The 6,746-nt window shown below is 38.2% G+C and overlaps 2 long non-coding RNA genes across 2 annotated transcripts; both read right to left on the bottom strand.

Annotated features, from left to right (window-relative positions):
- Nucleotides 1–3,273: 3,273 nt before the first annotated feature.
- On the bottom strand, nucleotides 3,274–4,287 carry LOC134323146 (uncharacterized). The gene is made up of 2 exons (XR_010014020.1): nucleotides 3,959–4,287; nucleotides 3,274–3,672 (listed from the first exon to the last, which is right to left on the bottom strand). It is a non-coding gene; the product is annotated as an uncharacterized LOC134323146 (long non-coding RNA).
- A 917-nt stretch (nucleotides 4,288–5,204) lies between these two features.
- LOC134323185 (uncharacterized) lies at nucleotides 5,205–6,186 on the bottom strand. The gene is made up of 3 exons (XR_010014026.1): nucleotides 6,001–6,186; nucleotides 5,776–5,899; nucleotides 5,205–5,690 (listed from the first exon to the last, which is right to left on the bottom strand). It is a non-coding gene; the product is annotated as an uncharacterized LOC134323185 (long non-coding RNA).
- Nucleotides 6,187–6,746: the final 560 nt, after the last annotated feature.

Genomic DNA, 6,746 nt, shown 5'->3' with positions numbered 1-6,746 from the left:
AACTCAACACACAGCCATTAATGTCTAAATAGCTGCAACATAAGTGAGTACACCCCACAGTGAACATGTCCAAATTGTGCCCAAAGTGTCAATATTTTGTGTGACCACCATTATTATCCAGCACTGCCTTAACCCTCCTGGGCATGGAATTCACCAGAGCTGCACAGGTTGCTACTGGAATCCTCTTCCACTCCTCCATGATGACATCACGGAGCTGGTGGATGTTAGACACCTTGAACTCCTCCACCTTCCACTTGAGGATGCGCCACAGGTGCTCAATTGGGTTTAGTCCATCACCTTTACCTTCAGCTTCCTCAGCAAGGCAGTTGTCATCTTGGAGGTTGTGTTTGGGGTCGTTATCCTGTTGGAAAACTGCCATGAGGCCCAGTTTTCGAAGGGAGGGGATCATGCTCTGTTTCAGAATGTCACAGTACATGTTGGAATTCATGTTTCCCTCAATGAACTGCAGCTCCCCAGTGCCAGCAACATTCATGCAGCCCAAGACCATGATGCTACCACCACCAGGCTTGACTGTAGGCAAGATACAGTTGTCTTGGTACTTCTCACCAGGGCGCCGCCACACATGCTGGACACCATCTGAGCCAAACAAGTTTATCTTGGTCTCGTCAGACCACAGAGCATTCCAGTAATCCATGTTCTTGTACTGCTTGTCTTCAGCAAACTGTTTGCGGGCTTTCTTGTGCGTCAGCTTCCTTCTGGGATGACGACCATGCAGACCGAGTTGATGCAGTGTGCGGCGTATGGTCTGAGCACTGACAGGCTGACCTCCCACGTCTTCAACCTCTGCAGCAATGTTGGCAGCACTCATGTGTCTATTTTTTAAAGCCAACCTCTGGATATGACGCCGAACACGTGGACTCGACTTCTTTGGTCGACCCTGGAGAAGCCTGTTCCGAGTGGAACCTGTCCTGGAAAACCGCTGTATGACCTTGGCCACCATGCTGTAGCTCAGTTTCAGGGTGTTAGCAATCTTCTTATAGCCCAGGCCATCTTTGTGGAGAGCAACAATTCTATTTCTCACATCCTCAGAGAGTTCTTTGCCATGAGGTGCCATGTTGAATATCCAGTGGCCAGTATGAGAGAATTGTACCCAAAACACCAAATTTAACAGCCCTGCTCCCCATTTACACCTGGGACCTTGACACATGACACCAGGGAGGGACAACTACACATTTGGGCACAATTTGGACATGTTCACTGTGGGGTGTACTCACTTATGTTGCCAGCTATTTAGACATTATTGGCTGTGTGTTGAGTTATTTTCAGAAGACAGTAAATCTACACTGCTATACAAGCTGTACACTGACTACTCTAAGTTATATCCAAGTTTCATGTCTATAGTGTTGTCCCATGAAAAGATATAATAAAATATTTGCAGAAATGTGAGGGGTGTACTCACTTTTGTGATACACTGTATATACATCGATTTGTCTGAATATATATATATATATATAATATTATTTACTACAAAATGTTTTGTATACTGGCTAATACACAAGATGTTCTGTTAATACAGATCTTTAATATATATATATATATATATATATATATATATATATATATATATATATATATATATTACAGATCTGTACTGTAATATAAATACAAAACATTTTGTAGTAAATAATATTCTAACCCTCTATGAGGGATATCTTAATCTCAAATAATTAGAACTGAACTGACAAGGGAGCAGCAACAAAATAGTTTTACACATACCAATAGGCTCTATGCACGCAAGCTCTGTGACGCGTTTCCGTTTAGCGTTAGTCGGGCAGTCTAGCTTCCGGTTTGTTATAAACACCGGCAAATTTCTAATCACAACGTGTCGTATAGCGGCGAATATACGAGTTTGAGTTCTAAAATTAGTAAGAAGGTTTTGTGTTTTCAAAAACAAGATCGGGGTGGATCGGTACATTCTCAGGGTTCATGTTGAACGCTGCATCCGACGGGTTAAAAAGAATAAGTTGTTTGACACAGTGATCGCTATCAGAGCATAAATCAGCTGTTTACTGTATCGTGAGATTGGACCACTTGTCAAGGGATGGAGCTAAACATTCGTTTTTGACTGTAATTTTTTAAAGAACGTGCACATTTAAATATTGTAAATATATATATTATAGTTTATACTCTGTTTTTAAACAAAAGCATAAAAAGCCAACAAAAGCCTCTTCATTATGTAAACATACCTCTTATGTCTACACTCTGATTATTTTATTAGTTCTACAATTACAAACTGTAGTTAATTTGTTTCTTTCTATACTGTTAGCCTCCTTTCTGTTCTTGATGACCAGGACCCCCACAGAGCAGGTATTATTTAGGTGGTGGATGATTCTCAGCACTGCAGTGACAATGACATGCTGGTGGTGTGTTAGTGTGTGTTGTGCTGGTATGAGTGGATCAGACACAGCAGTGCTGCTGGAGTTTTTAAACACCGTGTCCACTCACTGTCCACTCTATTAAACACTCCTACCTTGTTGGTCCACCTTGTAGGCATAAAGTCAGAGACGATCACTCATCTATTGCTGCTGTTTCAATTGGTCATCTTCTAGACCTTCATCAGTGGTCACAGGACGCTGCCCATGAGGCGCTGTTGGCTGGATGTTATTGGTTGGTGGACGATTCTCAGTCCAGCAGTGACAGTGAGGTGTTTAAAAACTGCAGCAGCGCTGCTGTGTCTGATCCACTCATACCACAACACACACTAACACACCAGCACCATGTCCGTGTCACTGCAGTGCTGAGAATCATCCACCACCTAAATAATACCTGCTCTGTGGGGGTCCTGGGAGAGTCATTGAAGAACAGCATGAAAAGGGGCTAACAAAGCATGTAGAGAAACAGATGGACTACAGTCAGTAATTGTAGAACTACAAAGTGCTTCTATATTGAGTGTGTAAAACAGTTTTTGCTGTTTCTTACGTTTTGTGAATCTGGCAGTTGTTTAACATTCATTTCACAATGAATAGACCACTTGAATGGCGTTAAAAAGACTTGAAATAAAATCTTTTTACATTTAACTTCAAATGGACGTTTTTTTTTTCTCTTTTGTAACATGATACAAGGTTTTGAACTGAACAGCATATATATTTGATACCCCATTGCTGCCAGCTTGACACTGATAAATTCTGTAATGACTAATTCTTGATAACCTGCTGTAATAAACATAAGAATAAAAAAATCAAAGTTCCTCCTCGCATTTACAACAAATATGTTTTTGGAGAAAGACATGTTAATACTGTAACATCAAATTAATCAATTGACAGGAAATTTATTATGGTCTGACATATAACATTTGATAATGAATAAAAGATAACTCATTCATATATTGGTGAACAAAACTTTTTACACTTAATCAAAAGATTGAGGGTAAATTGCTAATATATCCAGTCAGATATGTTTAGTTTGTTTTATGTTGTATTAGGATTTTAACATCATGTTTTACACTTTGGTTACATTCATGACAGAAATGGTAGTTACTCATTACACAAAATTCATCAGTTCAAGTTTTAATATCAAACAATTTTGTATCTCCAATTCACCTCACTTGCACGTCTATGGACTGTGGGAGGAAACAGGAGCTGCCGGAGGAAACCCACGCAGATACAGGGAGAACATGCAAACCTCACACAGAAAGAACCCGGACCACTCCACCTGGGAATTGAACACACATACATATATATATTTATTGTTGTTTGAACATCATTAATACATGGGATTTGACACTATCTTAAAGCTTGCCTAACCTGGCACTGTGCAAGCAGAATATGCATAAAAATGAAATTGTAATGGTATGCTTCAAAGCTAACTAAAACATGAATCTTAATACTGGTCTGTCAAGCTAGATGTAGTGTTTGTCTAGTCTAGCAAAACAACCACTAACCAGTTTACAACTACCCTACTTGCATGGTTCTAAGGAAATGTTTGCTAACGTACTTACCTTCATATTTGTCAATGTCGCTGGAGTTGTACATTTAAAATCCTTTTTCCCGCTTGTTAGAAGAAGCAGTACAAACCATGCGTCGGTCGGTCTAAATCGTTCACTGTCAGACGAGGTTAATCTTGAAGACAACAAGTGTAAAAGAGAGCCATGCCTAACGTTATCTGCTTGTTGACGACCGGCAAATGAATACCGGAAGTTGATCTGCCAGTATACGAGAACCCGGAAGACAGTCGTGCATAGAGCCTATAGCTAAGTTCATAAAACACGTAATAAATGCTCAACATATTCCTTCAGTAATTAACTTTAAACTCAACTTTAAACTTTACACAACCTTAACTGTACATATTATCAAATTACCATGGTTAAATAAAACATTAACACAGCGTTATTAGATAAACAGTTATTCAACTGTAATCAATCAAGTACAGCACTGCTAATTTGAGCACTTTGCATATTTTTATATAGCTTTTTTTTTAAGTCACATAATAACGGCATTACATACACTTAAACTTTAAACTTTTTAAAGAATTAAAACGAAACCACACGTTACTAACCGCTGCAAGAAATAAAATAGGCAAAGGTAGCACAGAATTATAGGCGTTCCCCGCATCGAGTCAAAAACTGATGTGCGCATGCTCGGTAGGACAAATTGATGGGTAGGATAAATCGACAGAACACCGGCGCTATGAGGGGCGCTGGGGTGGGCATTGCCTGAAAGTTGGCAACCCTAGGTTGTACACACGCCTTTGCTAATACGATATTAATACTCAAAAATTGCAATGGGCATGGCGCATACACACCCATATCATATTTAATCATACAGAAATGTAGTGATGGCAAAATGAAGCCTCATGAACCAATGGGGCTTTCCAGTCCAAAGATTCGCCAAAAGGTTCATTACTCGAAGCCTCATGAACTGTTCTCACTAGTGACACCTGCTGTTAAAAGAGAAATATGACAATCTACAGTAATCTGAGCCAGAGTATCTTTGAATGTCTATATAGGAAATCAACCATCTTTGCCACTCTGTATCAATGAATATAAAAGGTTGTTTGCTAGGAAATATTATTAGGTATTAAGTGATGATAAACACTTAAAATAAATACAACAATGATGACACTGACACTGAATGTAAATGTGCTTATTAAACTGGGAGTGCAAGAGTGCTTTATGAATAATGTGTTTATTGAACTTTGAGTGAAGGACAGTAAACTACGACAAAGAAGTATGGAGAAGGGACAAATTCAATTTATTGATTTTTATTTAAAAACATAAGCTTTTTAACAGTGTTGGGGTTTAGGCGATTCCTTTTTTTGGATACAATCTCCCCAGCCTTAGAGAATTCCCTTTCACATGGCACTGAGGAGGCTGGAATGCATAAAAACGTTTGTGCCAACTTATATAAATGTGGATATATATATTTATGTTTGCTCCAGTACATGAGTGGATATTCTTGTCTGGGCAGGTTTACTTCAGATAAGTATCTGTCAACTTCAATGGTTGCATCAACTATTGCACTCGAACTCTGCCTGCTCTGTCCCACATTGGAGTCCAGCAAATGCCAAAGGTCACCTATAAGTGTACAAGGGTACAAAAACAGCAATCAGTGATTGATATTACATTATACACACACATACACACACACATATGCATATATATATGGAAAAGGGTTGTGAGTCTTTGATGACCATATTGACCAGGGCATCATCCACTATTTTCTTTCTGGAATCTGAAACAATATGTAATTGAAGTTATTACAAGGGCCAAACACATGATGTAGATAATTAAATAAAGATTATTTATTTATTATTTACTTTGACTGGTGTCTGGACCACTGGCAGCAGACTGTGCATGCTCATGTATTGCTCTGTAATGCCTTATCATGGAGGATGTGTTGTTGCTGTAAGTGAGCTCCTTATGACACAGCAAGCACCTTACCTGCATCATGACAGTAAAACACATTATGTATAGGTTATGGAGGATATTGTAATCATTACTTTCTGAATATACAATTTTCTGACAATACAATTATGACATACCTTGTTTTGAGCAAACAATTCAAAATGTTCCCAGACAGGAGAAGTCCTCCTCTTTCTGGGTGGCTCCATGGTGTCTATCTAGCCTACAACTAACCTACACTCTATATTAAAATAATATAGATGTATGTAGATAATATAGATGTATATAAATGATAATACAGATGTATATTAATAATAATATAGGTAATTAAGATATATAATACTATATATATATATATATATATATATATATATATATATATATATATATATATATATATATATATATATATATATATAAAACACTAAACTACTCAACTAACTAGTCTACTAAACCCTAACCTAATAATATAAATATTAGATATAATTATATTAATAACTGATAATATTACTATAATAATTATAACTGATATAATCTATAATGTTATTACTAAACTTTACAAACTAACTGTAACGCACACTCCAATCGCCTCGCAACCAGACCAAACAACGCCAAATCAAAACCCACAAAGTGCCTTGCAGTTCAAACCCTCTTTATGCGGTTGCGTGCCGCTACCGTAGCGGCACGAAAAATGAAACGATGACGTGTCCCACTGAATCCGAGGCCTCGTTTGTCATCAGTCACGTGATTTTTTACGTCACAATACACGCCTCGAACCGGGGCTTCATTTGACACGCCCCTTTTTGCTCGACACAGGCTCCGAAGCCTCGCTTCAAATGTCACATCACTACAGAAATGCACTCATAACACAAAACAATGTGAATAA

This window comes from Trichomycterus rosablanca, chromosome 11 (genome assembly GCF_030014385.1).
Source record: "Trichomycterus rosablanca isolate fTriRos1 chromosome 11, fTriRos1.hap1, whole genome shotgun sequence".
Lineage (NCBI taxonomy): Eukaryota > Metazoa > Chordata > Actinopteri > Siluriformes > Trichomycteridae > Trichomycterus > Trichomycterus rosablanca.
The sequence above is the reverse complement of the archived record's forward strand: the minus strand, read 5'-3'. Positions and strand labels throughout refer to the sequence as shown.